Source organism: Sapajus apella, unplaced genomic scaffold (assembly GCF_009761245.1).
Source record: "Sapajus apella isolate SASKATOON/1434 unplaced genomic scaffold, GSC_monkey_1.0 scaffold21, whole genome shotgun sequence".
NCBI classification, from domain to species: domain Eukaryota; kingdom Metazoa; phylum Chordata; class Mammalia; order Primates; family Cebidae; genus Sapajus; species Sapajus apella.
The window spans coordinates 18,515,031-18,537,433 of NW_022436961.1; the positions used below are offsets into that span (position 1 = coordinate 18,515,031).

At 39.8% G+C, this 22,403-nt stretch overlaps 1 long non-coding RNA gene across 2 annotated transcripts; it reads left to right on the plus strand.

Moving 5' to 3' along the window:
• Positions 1-10,963: 10,963 nt before the first annotated feature.
• LOC116558417 lies at positions 10,964-13,747 on the plus strand. Of its 2 annotated transcripts, XR_004272000.1 has the most exons (3): positions 10,964-12,070; positions 12,867-12,966; positions 13,586-13,747. It is a non-coding gene; the product is annotated as an uncharacterized LOC116558417 (long non-coding RNA). The 2 variants fall into 2 exon arrangements; XR_004271999.1 differs by lacking the exon at positions 10,964-12,070 and having other exon boundaries at positions 12,664-12,966.
• The last annotated feature ends 8,656 nt before the right edge of the window (positions 13,748-22,403 follow it).

The following is a 22,403-nucleotide window of genomic DNA, read 5'->3' on the forward strand; positions in this document are numbered from 1 at the left end:
CAGGAGTTCCTGGCCAACATGGTGAAACCCAGTCTCTACTTTAAAAAATACAATAATTAGCTGGGTGTGGTGGCAGGTGCCTGTAATCCCAGCTACTTGGGAGGCTGAGGCAGGAGGACTGCTTGAACTGAGGAGGGGGAGATTACAATGAGCTCAGATTGCACCACTGCACTCCAGCCTCAGTGAGAGAGCAAGACTCTATCTCAAAAAAAAAAAAAAAAAAAAAGAAAGAAAAAGGAAAGAAAACTACCGGCCAATATCCCAGATAAACATAGATTCAAAAGTCCTCAAAATAATATGAGGAAACTGGCCCTGGAGTCCCAGCACTTTGGGATGCCACAGCCGGAGAATTGATTGAGCCTGGGAGTTCAAGATCAGCCTGGTTAACATATAGCATGACTCCATCTCTACAAAAATAAAAATAAAAAACTAGCCAGGCATAGTGTCATGTGCCTATAGTTGTAGTTACTTATAAGGGTGAGGCAGAAGAATCATTTGGGCTCGGGAATTTGAGGCTGCAGTGAGCTATAAATACACCACTGCACTCCAACCTCGGTGACAGATGGAGCCACTGTCTCAAAAAAAAAAAAAAAAAGAAAGAAAGAAAAACACTAGCAAACTGAATACACTAACACGTTAAACATTATTCACCATCAAGTGGGATTTATTTCTGGGATGCAAAGGTGGCTCAACAACATGCACAAAGCAATAAATATAATTCACCGTATTAACAGGGCAAACAAAATAATTTCATTAATCTCAACAGATGTAGAAAAACCATTTGACAGAATTCAACATTCTGTTATGATAAAAACTCTCATCAATTTAGGTATAGAAAGAATGTTCCTCAACCAAATAAAAGCCATGTATAACAAGCCAAAAGCTATTATCTGAATGGTGAAAAGTTGAAAGCTTTTTCCCTAAGAAAAGGCACAACACGAAAATGTCTACTCACCACTTCTATTCAACATAGTCCTGGAAGTCCTAGCCAAAGCAATGCTTAAAAAAAAAAAAAAAAAAAAAAACACAGAAGGCATTCAAATGGAAAAAGAAGAGTATATTGTGTCCCTGATAACACGATGTAATTAAAAAAAAAAAAAAAACCCTAAAGACTACACCATAAAACCATTAGAGCTAATAAATTTTGTGAAGTTGTAGGATACATATCAATATACAAAAATCAGTAGCATTTCTATACACTAACAATGAACTTATCTGAAAAAAAATTAAGAAAACAATTCCACTTGCAATAGCATATATAAAGTACAATACTTAGGAGTAGATTTAACCAATGAAGTGAAAGATCTGTCTACTGAAAACTATATAATATTGATGAAAAAAATTAAGGTGGCACAAATAAATAGAAATGTATTCCATGTTCATGGATTGGAAGAATATTGTTAAAATATTGATACTATCCAAAGTATGGACATTTTTAAATGTGTTGCCTAACAGATTCAATGCAATCCCTACCACAATGCCATTTTTCACAGAAATAGAAAAAGGAATCATAAAATATATATGAAAACACAGAAAATCCTAAATAGCTGAAGCAATCTTGAGCAAAAAGAACTAAGCCGGAAGCATCACACTACAACATTTCAAAATATATTACAAAGCTAAAGTACTCAAAACACCAAGGTACTGGCATAAAAAGCAGACACACTGACCAGTGGAATAGGATGCAGACTTCAGAAATAAACCTAAGTTATTTGTGGTCAATTAATTTTTGACAAAGGTGCTGAGAACCCACAATGGAGAAAGGACAATCTTTTTAATAAATGGTTCTGAAGAAACCATAGAGGAATAAATTTGTACTTTTATCTCATTCCTTATGCAAAAATCAACTCAAAATGGACTAAACAGAAGACCAGAAGCTGTAGAACTACAAGAAGAAAATAAAGGAGAAAAGCTTCATGACATTGGTCTAAGCAGTAATTTCTTGGATATAACTCCAACAGAACAGACAACAAAAGCAAAAATCTACAAATGGGATTATGTGAAACTAAAAATCTTCCACATAGCAGAAGAAGCAATAGAGTGAAGAGAACACGCAGATGGGGGGGAAATGTTTGCAAATTATACATCAGGAAAAGGGCTAATAGCCAAAATATATAAATACTCAAACCACTCAATAACAATAACCCTATTTAAGAAACGGCCAATGGACATGAATAGACATTTCTCAAAAGAAGACATATAAAAGGCCAATAGATATATGAAAAAATGCTCAACAACACTAATCAGGGACATACAAATTAAAACCATGAAATACTACCTCACAACCATTAGAATGCCCATGATTTTTAAACAATGAAAATTTAAATGATGGTGAGGATGTGGAGGAAAGGGAACTCTTATACAGTCTTTGCTGAGAATGTAGATCAGTACAGCCATTTTAGAAAACAATGTGGAGGTTACACTAAAAATAGATGATCCAGCAGTCGTACTTGTAGGGTTCAAAATAAAATGTGGAAAAACAGTATGTCCAACAGATTTGAAACTGTTCATTGAAGAGATGACTGCACTCCCATGTTTACTGCAGCATTATTCACAATAGCCAAGCTATGGCAAAATTCAGTGCCCATGATGAGTGAACGGATTCAAAAAAATACTAGGTGTGTGTATATGTACATACATATGCACACACACTCACCATGGAATACTATTTAGCCTTAAAAAAGTAGGAAATTGTATCATTTGCAACAACGCACATTAATCTAGAAGACATATACTAAGTGAAATTAGCCAGGCAGAGAAAGACAAATACTGATGATCTCACTTACATGTGAACTACACAAGAGTCAAACTCCTAGAAATAGTGAATGGAGTGATGGTTACCAGAGGCTAAGGAGAGGAGAGAGAAAGGAAAGATGATAGTCAAAGGTGCAAAGTTTTGGTTAGGAGAAGTAAGTTCCGGTTGCCTGTTGCACAACAACTACAGTTAATAACAATGTACTGTATATTTTTAAAATTTGCTAAAAGTGTGGATTTTAAATATTCTTATCATGTAAAAGCAACTGTGACATGATGTATATGTTAGCCAAATTTGATCATGCCACAACATATACATGTATAGAAACATAACATTATACTTAATATATATATACAATTATTTGTCAATTAAAAATACACTTTTTAAACTGGAAAAAAAGGATAATGTGTTAATCCACTAAATAATGAATTTCTAACATATTGGGTACAGTGTACACTGCTTCAGTGATGGGTGCAGTAAAATCTCAGAAGTCACCATTAAAGAACTTATCCATGTAACCAGTACAAACTGTACGCCCAAAACTATTGAAATTTTAAAAGAAGATCAATTATCCATATAGAAAGAGGGAAACTATAGATTAAGGGCCTAATAAAATTCATTTTTTGTAACTCACCTACATATTGGTACAACCAATACATTGCTAAGTCAAGATTGAAACAATAACGTTCCTTTGCTTTTAGGTCTTAGCCTAGATATCTTTAAAATATATGCATGATCATATTAAAAATACATTAACTATGGTGGACACTATTTTTTCATTTTTTTTCCCCTATTAGCCACCTTTTAACCTTTCTTGAACTACCATCCTGATTTTCTTTGGTAAAAAACCCTCTGAGACTCTCAGGACATATGGTCTAGGGGGGCTTATTGTTTATTTCAAAGAAATGTAAACTGAAAACTGGCCAATCTGAGCATTGCAACACCTCTCCATTCCGCCACCTCCAACCCTGCCCCTGCCTCCTGCACACACACAGATTATTTAAAGATATGGACAATAAGGTTATTAATGGGCCTCAGGTGGAGCTTTGCAGTCTAGAACTCCTGTTAGTACAGAATAGATGCCTAACATGTCACCAAGCATTCTAGTTACCATAATGAGTTCACATGCCAGAAAATGAAGAGATCCAAATTCAGTCCTGATCATCTAACTTATCCTCTTGGATGGAGTCATTTCAGAAGGGCTATGCTGCATGATCCAACTGTTTGCTTGAAAACAAAAGAATTTCCAATACTATTCATGAAAATATTTAAATGTATTACATGAAAAGCAATTTAACTTAAATAGCAATTGAATGCTAATTCTTTACACATTCTTGATATGTTTTAAAAATTATTTTTATGTGTTGTTTTTATAGTTACACTGGCCATATCTAATAATTTTTGTATACAATAAAATGATTAAATTTAAACATTTTAAATTTGAAAGACTTTTAAATCTGTACTATACTCCAGTTTAAGATGGCAGACTAAGAACAAATGTTTCTCATACCTCTCAAGAGACCACTGCAACTTCATTACATACAGGCTTGTCCCTGATAAAAGTTGAAAACAGGCCTGGCACTGTGACTCACACCTGTAATCCCAGCACTTTGGGAGGCCAAGGCAGGTGGATCACCTGAGGTCAGGAGTTTGACAACAGCCTAGCCAACATGGTGAAAACACATCTCTATTATAAATAGAAAAACCAGTGAGGCATGGTGGCAGGCACCTGTAACCTCAGCGACTCCCTCAGCTGCTCGGGAGGCCGAGGCAGGAGAATTGCTGGAACCTAGGAGGTGGAGGCTGCAGTGAGCCGAGATTGCACTATTGCACTCCAGCCTGGCAACAGAGCGAGACTCGGTCTCAAGAAAAAAAGAAAAAGAAAAAAAAAAGCTGAAAACTTTATGACACTATCTCAATGAAGTAGTGAGTTACTAAATACTATCCTGAAAATTTATATGAATTGAAAACATTTATCTAAAAGGTACAGTCTGTGCCAGTATAGACTACTTTTAAGTGGAAAATATTTTAATCTGTCTTTAAAATGAAAGATAAAATAATGTAGAAGCTAAAAAGGCGACAGATACTCAAAGGATAATAAGAAAACTGGAAATTCTTGTTTTTCACAAGGATTCTCAACAGCAACCATTTCTTCCCTTTTAATCTAGAACTGATCAAGCATGTACAATAGAGAAAAAAACTGCCTGGTGCATTTCTAGTTCCCTTAGTTTTCACACAAACACACACATGCAGGTAGACACACCTGAAACATACAGAAAAGCCATTAAAGATAGACTAGGATGGAATAAGATGGGATCTCAAGGTAGTTGGGAAGTCATGAACTTACTGACTTTTGATCTGTGGTTTGCTATTCTCAACACTTCTTATGTCTTTTTAAAATTTACCCATGCTACGACACTGCATCTCAAGATTTAGAACTTTGACATTCTCCAGGATGTCAAATAATGCAGGTAACTGTATTTTCATTTCATCCTTCTGAGAGTTAATTTATAACTTTCCTCTGGGTAAAATCAGGCTATCAATTATACCTTTTTCAGGAAAATATCATTCCATTACATTGTTTTGTATAGAGTGTTAAATACTGATATTTCTTTTAATGGTTTCAAAAAAATTTTTTTTTTATTGTATATTGGGCTCTGGTGTACATGTGCACATCCTGCATCCTGCAGGATTGTTGCATAGGTACATACATGCCATGGTGGTTTGCTGTCTCCATCCCCCTGCGCCTCCTTCCCTTGGCCTACATCAGGCATTTCTCCTGGTGTTATCCCTCCCCATCCTCCCCACCCCCCGCCCCCGCTGTACCTTCCCTCCCCTTCACTCCACCCCCTCACGTAGTCCAGTGAACGTTGTTCTCTTCCCTGTGCCCATGTGTTCTCATTGTTCATCACCTGCCTATGAGTGAAAACATGCAGTGTTTGGTTTTCTGTTCTTGTGTCAATTTGCTGAGAATGATGGTTTCCAGATTCATCCATGCTTCTACAAAGGACAGGAACTCGTCATTTTTTATGGCTGCATAGTATTCCATCATGTATATGTGCCACATTTTCTTTGTCCAGTCTATCATTGACAGGCATTTGGGTTAGTTCCAGGTCTTAGCTATCATAAACAGTGCCGCAACTAACATACGTGTGCATGTGTCTTTATAATAGAGCAATTTATAATCCTTTGGGTATATACCCAGTAATGGGATTGCTGGGTCAAATGGAATTTCTATTTCTATGTCCTTGAGGAATTGCCACACTGTCTTTCTTAATGGTTGAACTAATTTACACTCCCACCAACTGTGTAAAAGTGTTCATTTTTCTTCATATCCTCTCCAGCATCTGTTGTCTCCAGATTTTTTAATGATCGCCATTCTAACCTGCATGACATGGTATCTGAATGTGGTTTTGATTTCCATTTCTCTAATGACCAGTGATGATGAGCATTTTTTCATATGTTTGTTGGCTGCATATGTGTCTTCTTTTGAAAAGTGTCTGTTCATATCCTTTGCCACTTTTGAATGGGTTTGTTTGTTTTCTTGTAAATCTGCTTCAGTTCTTTGTAGATTCTGGATATTAGCCCCTTATCAGATGGGTAGCTTGTAAAAATTTTTTCCCATTTTGTTGGTTGCTGGTTCACTCTAATGATTGTTTCTTTTGCTGTGCAGAAGCTCTTAAGTTTAATTAAATCCCATTTGTCTATTTTAGCTTTTGTTGCCATTGCTTTTGGTGTTTTAGTCATGAAGTCCTTGCCTGTGCCTATGTCCTGGATGGTGTAGCCTGTGTTTTCTTCTAGGGTTTTTACAGTATTGGTTCTTATGTTTAAATCTCTAATCCATCTGAACTTAATTTTTGTACAAGGTGTAAGGAAGGGGTCTAGATTCAGCTTCCTGCATGTGGCTAGCCAGTTTTCCCAACACTATTTATTAAACAGGGAATCCTTTCCCCATTGCTTTTGTCAGGTTTGTCAAAGATCAGGTGGTTGTAGATGTGTGGCATTGTTTCTGAGGCCTCTGTTCTGTTCCATTGGTTTTTATCTCTGTTTTGGTATGAGTACCATGCTGTTTGATTGCTGTAGCCTTGTAGTATAGTTTGAAGTCAGATAGCATGATGCCTCCAGCTTTGTTCTTTTTGCTTAGGATTGTCTTGGCTATGCAGGCTCTCTTTTGGTTCCACGTGAAGTTTAAGGTGGTTTTTTCCAGTTCTGTGAAGAAGGTCAATGGTAGCTTCATGGGGATAGCATTGAATCTATACATTACTTTGGACAGTATGGCCATTTTCACTATATTGATTCTTCCTAACCATGAGCATGGAATGTTTTTCCATCTGTTTGTGTTCTCTCTTATTTCCTTGAGCAGTGGTTTGTAGTTCTCCTCGAAGAGATCTTTGACATCCTTTGTTAGTTGTATTCCTAGGTATTTTATTCTCTTTGTAGCAACTTTAAATGGGAGTTTGCTCATGATTTGGCTCTCTGTTTGTCTGTTGTTGGTGTATAGGAATTTGTGATTTCTGAACATTGTGATTTCTGAACATTGATTTTGTATCCTGAGACTTTGCCAAAGTTGCTTATCAGCTTAAGGAGGTTTCGGGCTGAGACGATGGGGTCTTCAAAATATATGATCATGTCGCCTGCAAATAGGGACAATTTGACTTCTTCTTTTCCTAAGTGAATGCCCTTTATTTCTTTTTCTTGCCTAATTACTCTGGCAAGAACTTCGAACACTATATTGAATAGGAGTGGTGAGAGAGTACATCCTTGTCTAGTGCCAGTTTTTAAAGGGAATGCTTCTAGTTTTTACCTGTTTAGTATGTGGGTTTGTCATAAATAGCTTTTATTATTTTGAGATACATTTGATCGATATCTAGTTTATTGAGAGTTTTTAACATAAATGGCTGTTGAATATTTTTGAAGGCCTTCTCTGCATCTATTAAGATCATCATGTGGTTTTTATCTTTGGTTCTGTTTATGTGGTGGATTACGTTTACAGATTTGCATAAGTTGAACCAGCCTTGCATCCCCAGGATGAAGCCTACTTGATGATGGTGGATAAGCTTTTTGATGTGCTGTTGGATTCGGTTTGCCAGGATTTTATTGAGGATTTTTGCATCAATATTCATCATGGATATTGGCCTGTAGTTTTCTTTTTTAGTTGTATCTCTGCCAGGTTTTGGTATCAGGATGCTATTGGTCTCATAGAAAGAGTTAGGGAGGATGCCTTCTTTTTGTATTGTTTTGGATAGTTTCAACAAGAATGGTACCAGCTTCTCTTTGTACATCTGGTAGAATTTGGCTATGAACCCGTCTGGATGTGGACTTTTTTGGTTGGTAGGCTAATTGCTGACTCGACTTCAGACCTTGTTATTGGTCTATTCAGGGTTTCTACTTCTTCCAGGCTTAGTCTTGGGAGGGTGCAAGTGTCCAGGAATTTATCCATTTCTTCCAGATTTACTGGTTTCTGTGCATAGAGCTGTTTGTAGTAATCTCTGATGGTAGTTTGTATTTCCGAGGAATTGGTGCTGATCTCCCTTTTATCATTTTTTATTGCATCTATTTGATTCTTTTTTTCGTTTTTATTAGTCTAGCTAGCAGTCTATTTTGTTGATCTTTTCAAAAAACCAGCTCCTGGATTTATTGATTTTTTGGAGGGTTGTCTATCTCCTTCAGTTCTGCTCTGATCTTAGTTATTTCTTATCTTCTGCTAGCTTTTGAGTTTTTTTTTTTTTTATCTTGCTCCTTTAGGTCTTTCAATTTTGATGATAGGGTGTCCATTTTAGATCTTCCCTTGCTTCTCATGTGGGCATTTATTGCTGTAAATTTTCCTCTAGCCACTGCTTTAAATGTGTCCCATAGATTCTGGTATGTTGTGTTTTCATTCTCATTGGTTTTGAGGAAGATTTTTATTTCTGCCTTCACTTCATTGTTTATCCATTCGTTATTCAGGAGCAAGCTGCTTGGTTTCCATGTGACTGTGCGGTTTTGAGTGCTTTTCTTAATCCTGAGTTCTAATCTGATTGCACTGTGGTCTGAGAGACCATTATGATTTCTGTTCTTTTGCATTTGCTGAGGAGTGATTTACTTGCAATTATGTGGTCTGTTTTAGAGTAAGTGTAATGTAGTGCTGAGAAGAATGTGTATTCTGTGGATTTGGGGTGGAGTGTTCTGTAAACGTCTATTAGGTCTGCTTGATCCAGAGCTGCGTTCAAATCCTGGATATCCTTGTTGACTTTCTGTCTCACTGATCTGTCCAGCATTGTCAGTGAAGTGTTAAAGTCTCCCACTATTATTGTGCAGGAGTCTAAGTCTCTTTGTAGGTCATTAAGAACTTGCTTTATGTATCTTGGTGCTTCTGCATTGGATGCATATATATTTAGGATCGTTAGCTCTTCTTGTTGCATTGATCCTTTTACCATTATGTAATGCCCTTCTTTGTCTCTTTAGATCTTTGTTGGTTTAAAGTCTGTTTTATGAGAGACTAGGTTTGCTACCCCGATTTTTTATTTTGCTCTCCGTTTGCTTGGTAGATCTTCCATCCCTTTATTTTGAGTCTATGTGAGTCTTTGCATGTGAGATGGGTCTCCTGAATACAGCACACCATTGGGTTTTAACTTTTTATCCAGTTTGCCAGTCTGTGTCTTTTAATTCGGGCATTTAACCCATTTACATTCAAGGTTAATATTGTTATGTTTGAATTTGATCCTGCCATTTTGTTACTGGCTGGTTCTTTTGCCCGTTAGTTGACATGGTTTCCTCGTTGCACTATTGTTCTTTACGATTTGGTATGTTTTTGCAGTGGCTGGTATTAGTTGTTCCTTTCCATTTTCAGTACTTCCTTCAGGAGTTCTTGTAAGGCACATCTTGTAGCAATGAAATCTCTCAGCAATTGCTTGTCCATAAAGGATTTTGTTTCTCCTTCATTTATGAAGCCTGGTTTGGCTGGATATGAAATTCTGGGTTGAAAGTTCTCTTCTTTAAGGATGTTGAATATTGGCCCCCACTCCCTTCTAGCTTGTAGAGTTTCTGCCGAGAGATCCACTGTGAGTCTGATGGTCTTTCCTTTGTGGGTGACTCGACCTTTCTCTCTGGCTGTCCTTAGGGTTTTTTCCTTCATTTCAACCCTGGTGAATCTGATGATTATGTGCCTTGGGGTTGCTCTGCTTGATGAATATCTTTGTGGTGTTCTCCGTGTTTCCTGGATGTTAATGTTGGCCTGCCTTGTTAGGTTGGGGAAGTTCTCTTGGATAACATCCTGAATACAGTTTTCCAACTTGGATTCATTCTCCCCATCACATTCAGGTATGCTGATCAAGTGTCGATTAGGTCTTTTCACGTAATTCCATAGTTCTTGGAGGCTTTGTTCATTTCTTTTCAATCTTTTTTCTCCAATCTTGCCTTCTCATTTTATTTCATTAATTTCATATTCTATCTCTGATATACTTTCTTCTACTTGATGGATTCGGCTGTTGAAACTTGTGCATGCCTCATAAAATTCTTCTGCTGTGTTTTTCAGCTCCATCAAGTTGTTTATGTTCTTCTCTAAGCCGGTTATTCTAGTTAGCATTTCGTCTAACCTTCTTTCAAGGTTCTTAGTTTCTTTGCATTGGGTTAGAACATGGTCTTTTAATTCAGAGAAGTTTGTTATTGTCCACCTTCTGAAACCTGCTTCTGTCAATTCATCAAACTCATTTTCTGTCTTACTTTGTTCCCTTGATGGTGAGGAGTTGTGATCCCTGGGAGGGGAAGAGGTGTCCTGGTCTTTGATGGTTTCACCCTTTTTGTGCTGGGTTTTCCCCATCTTCGTGGACTTATCTCCCTTTTATCTTTGAAGTGGTGATTTCTGGAGAAATCTCTGAGTGGACATCCTTTCTGTTGTGGTTGGAGTGATATCTTTTTTGGCCTGTAGCGGCACTGCTGGGTTGCCTCAGATTCAGTCAGATTGCTAAGTGGGTGGTTTTCCCCTGGGGTTTGTTTGCAGGTGAAATTAGCTTCACCTTCCCAATGGCATCTCTCCTTCCCTGAGCTCAATATTCCTGGTCGGGGTCAAACTGGTGTATTAGCTGCCAAGCTCTCTGGCACGCAGGATTCAGTTTCAGTTTTGTGGAGGGTGGGGCCTGCCAGGCCTTATGACCTGTTTTCCTGCTTTCATCTCTGCCTCTTTCTGTGGGATGGGCTGTTCCATCTCACTAGCATTAGTCCAAACTTCCACCCAGGTCCCGCCACCAGGTGGGAGCCCTCGCTCAGATTTGCATCAACAACCCACAGCACCCCTCAGTCTGGCAGGGCTCTCATGGACTGTGGGTTGCAGGAGGGATGAGGTAAGCACAGGATCCGAATCGCAGCACTGAGCAGGTGAAGTCCCCTGACCCCCTGAGCTGGCTGCACATTCCAGGTGGGGACGTGCCCCACCCTGTCTTGGTTCATTCTCCCTGGGCAGCTCTTGCCCTGCTTTGACTCCTTCCCTGGGCTCTTTTCAGAGTCCCTCCAGTCCCCTTTAAATGAACCCAGCACCTCATTTGGAATGGTAAAGTCCTCTGGCCCTCTGCGTCTCATTTGCTGGGAGCTGCATCCCAGTGTTGCCTCCTCTCGGCCATCTTGGCACCGCCTATCAAGCTCAAAAATAATTCTTACAAGTAAACTCTCTTTATAATCAGCATCCAATACACTAAAGAATAATGAAAATATTAATGTGCTGATTAATGATGGATTCTAATCAATCCTGGACAATAAAACTAGGCATGGAATATAAAATGCAATGAACATCCAAAGTACATGATGATTGGTCTGTGTGAGATCCTGTCCACAGATTATATATTTATTGTTGATTATTACATTTCCTGGAATGTGTATGTCAGTCTATTAAAAAATCTGTCAGGAAAATACATTATTTCAGAGACTGTATGATGTTAATGACAACCTTAGAATAATAAGACCAATACCAGTGACTTCTGTATGTATTCTCACAACAACCAATCACTTCCTATTCCTATGATATGTGGTTCCAAAGATGAGAATTTGATGCTTTCACCTGACAGGAGCTGTTTCCTACATCAGATCTTAAGACACAACAAAAATCAATCTGACCACAGGATATCTACTGTTAGACAACTTATTTCTCTTTATTCTAGATTGGAAGTGTCCATGAAAATAGAAGCTGCTTCCCAGAGGCGATATTAAGACCATTCACATAATTTTTTCTCATCCTTCAAAGAATTAACATGTGCCAGGTTGAACTTTAGTCACAAGCCCCAGTATTTTAAGAAATATCATCATTTACTACTTGGAGAGATGAATGAGGTTACGTAGTCATAACAGGTAAATTATTATTCATCAAATATCCGCATTCTCATTTATAAAGGACTATTCTGAAGAAGTATATCACTTTCAGGGGAGCATTTTTCAACTCCCTGAATAGCCACACCAGCCCCCTATCCCTCTGGAGTCCTTCCTTTCATGGGGTGATGAAGACTTTAACAGACTTTAACAGCTGTGAGATATTTTGAAAACTAGATAAGAATATTTGAGAGATAATTCTGATTTAAAATACATGTTTAGACCTTGATCACTAATTAAACTAAATTCTGGTTGTTTTGTATTAGAATACAAGCATTCTTCCTTTCTTCTGGGTGAGGTAAGTACTTACTCAAGAGTTAAATTTTACCTGCAATCCCGGCACTTCAAGAGGTCGAGAAAGGAGGATCACTTGTGGTCAGGAGTTTGACACCATCCTGGCCAAAATGGACTCTACTAAAAATACACGAATTAGCTGGGCATGATAAAAATACACAAATTAAAATACACAAATTAGCAGGCACCTATGGTCCCCGCTATTTGCGAGACTGAGGCAAGAGAATAGCTTGAACCCAGGAGGCAGAGGCTGTAGTGAGTCAAGGTCACGCCACTGCACTCCAGCCTGGGCGACAGAGTGAGACTCTATCTAAAAAAAAAAAAGAGTTAAATTTTAAAGCTGGTTACAACAAAACAAAGAAATCAGATCCTTATCTGACTGCCTACCTGGAAGCTGATGGAAACGTCAAGGAAGAGTACTATCAGGTGAAAGGTTGATTTCTCTCTGCAGCCTTTTATTTAATCAGTCTCTTATTTCAAACAGAGTGTGCCAAGAATGCCATAGGTTCTCAGGAAACATGGCTTAATGGCAGTGATGATGGCACTCAGAGATGCTAACATCCTCATCATTTTAGACTAAGTAGGTAAGTTGGAATGCCACTCTCTTAGTAACGAGGGTGAGAGGCTCAGAAGAAGTTTTTGTTGGTGTTTCTACAATTCTCAGCCATTTTGGGATACAAGATGAGTCTCACTGGCAGGTGTTAGATTATTAGGAAAATTAAGCAGATGGCACTGGCAAGCTCTGCCTCCCCTTTCCTCAGCTGCCAGGAATTCTTGCCCTCAGGCTTAGCTTCACATATGCTTGTTTAAAAGCTCTTGCCATTTCAAGGTAACACAATCTGTGTCATCATTCAAGCATGCCCATGACTATGAACAAATAGCATTATCCACATTTTCCCAGAGTGTTAGGGAAAAACCGTTCTGTTTTTTGTGTGTCGCCCATAACCTGCCACAGTGCATTCCACCGAAGCAGCTCATGTTACTGACTCAGAGGAGGAAAGCGAGTGTATCTCAGCAGTTGTTTGCAATGTTCAGTGTACCGTAATATGGATCTGAGGACCTACGTCATCACACGATCAAGAGCAGCCAAGCCTCCAGTCTGTACACAATGAAATCATAGAAAATAGCATTTTCAAGAATGGTGTTTCATATTGTCTCAGCCAGTCGACTTTGGTAACATTATGTTTGTTTTTTTAATTGTAGGTTCATTTATCAGCCAGTCTTAAGAGACCGCTCAAATATGACTGAGGATCTCATACAGATGCCTAATTAAGTCTATTAACATAACGAAGCCATGAAATGTTATGAATTAAAAGTGCTCTAAACACTGAAATCATCCTAACAAAAATAAACAAAATAACCTGTGACTATATGTGTCAATTATATATTTGTATATGCAGATATACATAATTAAAATACAATTCTAAATCTGTTACAGTAAGCAAAATGTAAAAGATCTACCGAACATTTACCAGGAGCTGAGCGTTGTGAAATGCATTGGGGCTGCAATAAGAAACAAGACAGACACAGTCCCTGCTCTCAATGACCTTAAAAATAAAGAAAAAGAAAAGTGGATGACAATGAAAAACTACAGAAAGAAGAAACCTAACTGATGCAGGACGGGCACGCCCCCAAATTGGGGTTTAGCCTGTCAAGGTTCTTGATTCTGCCCAGGAGAGAATTAAAAGCTGGTGGTATTAGACAGCAACATTGAATGAGCCAGAGCTGCTCACTGCAAACCAGGGCTAATGCTTACGCAGTGCACCCAGAGCTGGAAGCATATGGGCTGTTGGCAGCTGTATTGATGCCCACTTTTAATTATATGCAAGTTAAGGGGTGGGTTATTCAGAAATCTCTTTAAAAAAGCGGGGGAGGTAGTAACCTAGGGGCTGTTGCCATGAATAAGGAGTGGGAACAGGTTGTTGCCATGGCATTTGTAAACTGTCACGGTGATGGTGGGAGTGTCTTATACTAGCGGGCAGTGAGGGTAACTAGAGGTTGCCTTTAATGCTACCTATTGCTTCTGGCCAGTTTCTTCACTCCATCCTGTCTGGCCTAGGAAATAAATCCTGCCTGTCTCCTACCTTACAACCTCTATCTAGAAGAGTAGAGGTACTGGTGCAATGTTTTCTGATAGCTGGAGGGTGGTAGCCGTTTACCAGGAAAAGCACACAAGTGATGGGAGAACTGGTAAAAACTCAAACTTGAAAATCAAGATATATTTGAGGATATGGAATTAGTTTGACGTGGCTGAGATGTCACAAGTGAGGAGAGGGGGGCCACAGAGGTGACCGGTTCATATCCTGAAGGACCCTAAAACTTGAGTAGACACTGAGCCCATCCATAAGCCACTGAGGGTTTTTAAGCAGGGGAGAAATGTGGTTCAATTTGCATTTCAAGAATAGCACTTGGATTACCATATGGGGAATGGACTGGATGAAAGCAGGTACAGAAGAGACTGCAATAGTTAAGGCCAAAAGTGAATGAACAAAAACCAGGGTAATGGAAATGGGGATGGAGAGAATTGAGATTTTATTTTAGAAAAAATTTCACGATATTCCTCTGCCCAAATAGTTTATGGGAGTTACCAGCTGCATTTATCCATTTGTCCATTTGTCTGCTCTATTCTTTACCTATTTGCTAGTACAGTTGCTCATGTAATGATGAAAAAGAAGAAAAGGCAAAGATAACATGCAAACTGGGTAACTAGCCTTTTGTTAGCCCCCCAACACACACCTGTAGGTATCGTGAAATATGATTATGCATAGTGATAAAGAGTAGTGATCCTATCATTATGAACAAAATTAGTAGAGCCCCTATGAGTTGTTTTCACAGTATATTAAATTATATGTGTAGGTCTGCTCATCTGAATGCCTGGTTTGGATTTAATTGTAAACTGGATTAGAAGTCATCTAATGACATGTAGGAAAAAATAATTGAAGGTAAGAAATTAAGAAACTTCATTTAAGCTCTGCCTTTTACACTGTTAAAGATTTACTGCTTTTAACTATTGGTAAGGTTATAGATCTGCTGATTATGTTTTTGTATCTTCGTAAGGTAAGTGCATGCTCATTCACCTTTCCAGCTCATCAACTGGGCTTCAAACAAGTGGTCATCTTTCAGGTCATCCATGAGGCCAACCTGCACCATGTCCTCTCTTACAGTGTGAAAACTCAACCAGTGACAAAGAAACTACAGAACTTTTTGTTAGTATTTAAAGGAGCCTCTAAGACATTACTTTTTATTTCTAGCATTAAAAAAAAAGACATAGATGCATAGGAGCATGTTGTGGTTCATGGGTTGGATGTCTATTTGCCAGCTTGGATTTATGATTTGGAAAACAAGTGAATCTCTGATTAAGCCAACCTCTCACACACACATACATACACACAAACACACACACAATCTACCTACCTTTAATGGAAGTGACAAAGTGATCTCTTATTTAATATTTCTGAACACCTAATGTATATATAAACCAAGCAATGTTTTAAAACTTAACAGTGAGTGAGGTAGAAATATGTTGGCTTTCATATTTCCATGTAAGGAACAGGTAACATCAAGACAACGTGTGCAAAGCAAAGGATTAAATCACACTGATGTCACTGAGGGGCCACTTCAGAGTGGGAATGAGATTTATCTGAAGAGATCATTTCTGAGATACAAACAGTGTCTAGCTTACTTCTCACCTGTACTAACAGTTGAATTTAGCCTAGAGTAAAACACACAGCCATGATGACAAGTCTCATTTGAAATTCATGATCGGGGACCTCTCGAGGACACTTGACACTGCTGACAGTCATACTGCATTTTTCTAGTCCATTGTATACCTACGTTTTTTTGAGACAGAGCCTTGCTCTATCACTCAGGCTGCAGTGCATTGGTGCAATCTCAACTCACTGCAACGTCTGCCTCCTGGGTTCAAGTGATTCTCGTGCCTCCGCCTCCTGAGTAGCTGTGATTACAGGTGTGCACCACCACATACAGCTAATTTTTGTGTTTTTAGTAGAGACGGGGTTTTGCCATGTTGCCTAAGCTAGTCTCGAACTGCTGGTCTCAAGAGATCTGCCTGCCTCAGCCCCCCAGTATGATGGGATTACAGGTATGAGTCACCATGCTGGTCATCTACTATTTCTGCAAAGCTCCAGTATCTCCTTTCTTACCCTCTGTTAAGGCACCTGCCTCCTATTTCTCTGGGGGAAAACAAGAATAGAAGCAATGAGAGAAATGTTTTCTAAGCTCCCAACAACCAGTCCTACCCATTTTTGCTGCCTTCTCCTGTGGATCTGGAGGAAGAACTTCCCGTGCTTCTATGTAAGGCCCCTCTTTCCACTTCTGCACTAGATGATTTGCTCTCTGACTTACCCTGAGATATGCTCTCCTGTCTCTCAGATAGTTCCTTCTCTCCTCAGTCAATTCAGTCATCCATCATTTCAGCACACCTGACTATGGAAGCTGCTCTTTCTCATACACAGCAGCCGCCAAGTCCCTGCAATGTCTACAAGACTCGCCATGATTCAGCCTCAGCACTTGCATGACCTCAGCTCCTCCTCCTTGTTCACCCTTTTTCCCCTGTACTCCAGCCATGCTGGCCTCTGCTGTTCCTTCAGCACAGCATAGCACACTTCCACTTCGGGGCCTTTGCACATCTTATTTCTTCTGCTCTGACCCATATTCCCCCAGGTATCTATAAAACTCACCCCTTAACCACTCCTGTTTTTTGTTCTCATTTTGCCTGTGAGATGTTCCCTACACCCTACATAAAACCCCCACTCTTACTCTGCCATTCACTCTCTCTCTCGCCAGCTTATTTTTCTCTGCAGCATTTGCCATTATTTGAAACCCCACTTGGTTTATTTACATAATGTATAGTCTGTGCTCCCACACTCTACTAGAATATAACTTCCATGAAGGCAGGATTTTGTATTAATGCATAGTTTCTTTTGGGGTTTTTGTTTTTTATTATTACTGCTTTATCCTCAAAACATATAACAAAATCTGGCACGTATAGGGTCTCACTAACTGTTGAATGAACTGAATGTGTGCAAGACATAGCTAGTCTTGTTAGAATCATGGGAAGGAACATTTCAGGCAGATGTAATAGCTCATAAAATATCCCAATAAAAGGGAAACGTTTAGTGTGTTTGAGGAAACCAAAAGTCATGGCTGGAGCAAACTGGGAAAAGAGAAAAGTGGTCCAAGGTTCTGCCCCTAAGTAACAAAGAGTCAGCTGACAACCATCTTTCCTCATCTCCGAGTGTTGCCTGCTGTATCCTGATGCTTTCCTCCCTCTGCTGAATGGGGCCTCCCATTTTTCATTATCGAATGAACTGCATGTTTCAGTTGCAGCACTGCTGAAACATGATACCTTCTACTACATACTACAGTACAGAATTATACTTAGGGAATCTGCTCAGGACCACAGCATGATTTGGGCCTTTGAAAAACATCTCCTCGTGGCTTTTTTTTTTTTTGTCTCTCTCTGGATCATCCCATTTTTTTGAGGATCCAGCGTTTTTTGAGGATAAGTCTTCCCACAAAACACAGCCACTCTAATTTTCTCTAGTAAGCTTTACCCTAGAGGCGTGACTGTAGGGCCTTGCATCTTTCTAACTGGAAAATAAGACTGCATTTTTCCATACAAAACTGATGATTCCTCCCAAATAGAGGGATAAGTCTAATGTATTTTGAATGCACAGGAACTTATGGTCAAGAACTATAAATGGTTTGAGATTCTCTCCTGCTTGCAATCTGACAACTTAGCTGGCCACCCCTTTATGGAAGTGGGTAGAAGGCAATAGATTCCTTGTTAGAGATAAAGGATGCTTTATTACTCAAAGCAATAGCATTACCAGAGGAAAAAATTATAGTTTTTTTTTTCTGGTTTCATAAATGCCAATTCTCAGGCAACACAAGGAGGGTCAGATGATACCTGCCTGTGAGTGTGTTGCATTATAGGAGAGGAAGCCTAAGCTTTGAGAACCCAAATTTTTTATCATTGACGGTAAGCATGTTTACCCTTTGCTCCAGAAGGGAAAAAATTCCCTTTATTATACCAGACAGCAAACATGCCTGCCCTTTGCTCTAGAGAGACAAACTATCTTCCATGGCTGCTGTCTGGAAAAAACGTCCTTTGAAAGACAATGCAAACCAAAGAAAGTCACAAGATAAGGACAAATGTGAGAATCCTGTGATGGACTATCTCCCAGCATCTACCCCTGGTTTCTCTACCATCCTGGATTCTGAAGAATTGTCCTTGAATATGCCACTCTAATAACTACTGATTATTTTGAGTATTTCCACTCTAATAACTAATTAGTAGTTATTAGAGTGGGCATATTCAAGGAATTAATCTGACAGAGGTTGGAACGCATCCTTTCTATTTGTCTTATGTAGTATTTAATTGAGGCTGTTACTAACAAGACTCCCAACAGCAGTAGTGACCTCAACCATGGCTCCTGGGATCCCACGCCTAACCAGCTAAACAAATCCCATAAACCATCAGTTTTTGTATTGACCTTTTCACTTGGACCAAGGCATTAATCCAAGTATAGCAGGATGTATTAGCATTTGCACAGACACTGTCTTGGCTTGCAAGCAGAAAATATAGGACAATTGCAGCATCCATAACAACACTGGCCATTGAGCTGAAACTGATTTGATTGTCTTCCAGGGCAAAGTTGGCACCACTGATCACTTCAGCTAAAATCAGGGACACATTTTGTATCACCATTTCTAATTGGAGGGCTTCCAATGCACAGATAACTGCCCGCAGGTTGCACATAAAAAAAGTATGTCAGTTACCCCTCCAGGAAGCTCTTTGGATAAACCAAGGACAGCCTCATCTTGGAGGGATCTTTGAGGTCATCTGAGAGCTTTCTTATGACCACCCTAAGGTATGAGTTACCATGCTTTCAAGGAGAGCTAAGAAATGCTTGTCTTCACACAAGAAGCACAGTTCTTGGGAGGGTCCCTCAAAAGAGGCGTTGTTTACATTTGTTGGAGTGCCCAAGTAGTACCCACATCAATTTCTGGGCAAAGTCTCAGGGCCTTTAGTGTGGCTGCCCAAACAAATGGTGAGCCCTATCACTTCCCGATCATTTTGAATAATGCAGTCAATTCTTATTTTGGAGGGCTGCATGAGGTCAGCCAGTCCAATCTGTCCTTTATGTTTGTGGGGGCATTTGTCTACCCCACAGAATGCCACAGGGTCAGATGATCAAACTCAAACAGCCACAGCGTAACCTAAAATGAATCAAGAGTGGTGAAGCACCATCACCACCACCACCACCCGACTGCTTAGTGTAGTCTTCCAAGACTGGGTCTGCACAATACGCCAAACAATGTGGCTTCACCTGGAGGCAAGCTGTTCGGCTTCTGGCAGGAGTCCCAGGTCTGGCTTGCATGGCGGCCTCTGCATCCGAAATACAGAGTCCTTTCCTTCGTTCTCAGTCTATGTCAGTGGATGTGTTAGCATGCCTGATACAATGATGGATTCAGGCAGCCAGGGTGACGATCTGGGTGGTGCGGGCTCATCTGGCTGCTTACTTCTAGCTGGTCTTATCAGAAAACAGATTCACGTGGTATATCTATGAGTGATCCAGATGTTTTGTTTAGCAGCTGTGAATTATTTTCATAGTTATTGATCCCAAAGAGGACATATTGAATCTGTCTGTGGTTTTCAAAGTAGCATGCCAAACAGGTCACTGGGAATAGCCTAAGAGTCAGTAAAACTGTAACAAAGTTCACCAAGGACTATACTAGCCAGATCAGTAAGAATGGACTTGAACTGTGGCCACTTACTAGAGAACCACATTCATATTCTGCATAGCTGCCACTCAGACTGAACGGCCCAGCAGCCTTGCTGATATGGTTGTAATTCATCTCAGCCAAACCAGTGAACCAGGCATAGGCATTTAGAAGACTACTGTGGATTGAAGGCTCCAATTCAGGTAGCAGCTTAGCCTCAGGTGACAGAAAGGGAGATAAAGTTTCTACCAAAAGGATTGTTACCTTAATGTTTTATGTAAAACTGCTGCCAGGATGTTAAGATGCTGCTGAAGCCAGGCTGGCTGCATTTGTAAATATGCTGTTTCCCTTTGACAGCCAAGGCTTGTTGGGCCCTTCACAACTTGTCACTGATTCTGAATTGGCCCACCCACTGCCAGATGAGAATATCAGACAAGCAAGTCACAAGACCCCTGTGGGTTATGTATTTTATGTCAACAAGAGCCAGAAGCTTCTTTATAAAGGGCGTTATAATTTGCTACCTTGAGCCTCTGGTAGAGAAGCTGTCTCCATTCTGTGTGCCCAGTGGGGTCAGGACTTGTCCTCTCCCTGATTGCACTGCATTGTCTCAAAGAGAGGACAAGTCCAGACCCTAAACGGCACTGCTGAATGGAGGCAGCTTCTCTTTATCAGAGACTCAAAGTAGAAAATCACTGGTCACTCAAGATGGATGTTAAGGATGTGGGTTCCCAAAATGGAAAGCATATTTCAGTTTGCTGAACACCTTTCAGTGGAGAATGTTGGTTTGGGCCCTATTCAAAATATGAATTTTGGATAAGCCAATATAAAGAACAGGTAGAATGCCCAAGCAAGGTACATTCTGTCTCCAATTCCTAAAGAACCCAACAATGTGGCATTTCTTTTATTTTTTTGGCTTTGTGGTCTGAAGAGACAGTAGTCTTCCTTGACTGCCAGAGGGACTTAACATTGTGAATCTACCCACATTGTTCCATAAAAAACTTTACTTGGCAAGCAGTTCTTTTGCATTTTTTCAGGATTTATCAGTTACTCCCACTGGAGGAAGTGTAATAATACCACAGTCAGGGCCAGTGAGGATGAGTATTCTGACTTGGCAACATTATATATACAGGAAAAACTCTGGAAATTAAAGAACAGAAGCACTTATGCTAAATCCCGATCTACTCCTCAGTAGCAAATGGCAAAGAAGTGTAGGAAACACTGGGGAAGTATAGCAACCACACATTGGAGACTTTACCACGTGAATGAGAACTGATCTGGATCCCCTGATGCCGGGCCCATGGCAAAATAGGTTTCGGCAGTGTCTAAAGACATAACGTCAAGTGCTATTGATCTGTGTAATGAATATAATCACCTTTACAATGTCTGCAACTGCGGAGGCATTGGGAGCAATAGCTGAATTCAAGTTGATAACCGCTGTGAATCTCCAGTACTGTTAGGTTTTTTTTTTTTCCACTGACTGTGTAAGGCTATTGTATTGGGCTACAGCATCTCTTACTATTCTTTCTAGTTTTAAGTCCTTCAACAAGGCTGTGATCTTCCTTTCCCTAAGATGTTATACTATTTCTGATTGAACACCTACGAGAGAACAGAAGTATAAAATGCAGAGCTATTTCTATGTCCAACTAGCAGTTCTCTACGTGTGGCTCTCCTCAGTCAAAAAAATTGCCTCTGGCCATATGGGACAACGAAGTACAATCATGTAATACATCTTTGTCTACATTCATAGGTAGAAGCATCAACAACAGAACACTGAATAGGCCCACAAGGTCACGTTAACCTTCTTTCCCCACTGTGAATCCTTCCCCAACCTCATTAGCTGAATCTAGACCTATTTTCTTTCATGGGGCTGCACCGGATAGTTCCCTAGGCGGCCATATCCAAAAAGCCATAAAAGTTTGAGTCCTTCCCCTTTTCAAAATTCCCAGACATATTCCAGGGACAAAGAGACCTCATCTCTACCTCTAATATTTTGTCTCCTTAAAGTGGCTGAGATTGGCGCAGAGAAAGAGCAAAGGATAGTGAAACAGGGAATCTCGGTGCAAGCGGCTTCATATTTACCTTCAGTTTTGAGCAGCGTGGCAGCAGCTTTGGTTCAACTGAAAGAACTTGAAATATGTTCATCCCAGTGAGTACTCTCCTGGGTGCACGGTTCCTCTTGTTTACGCCATCGGAACCCCTTAACTTAGCAGCAGTCACATTGCTTTCTAGCTGGGACCACTAGGTTTGCATCCTCCAGCCAACTAAGGCTTGA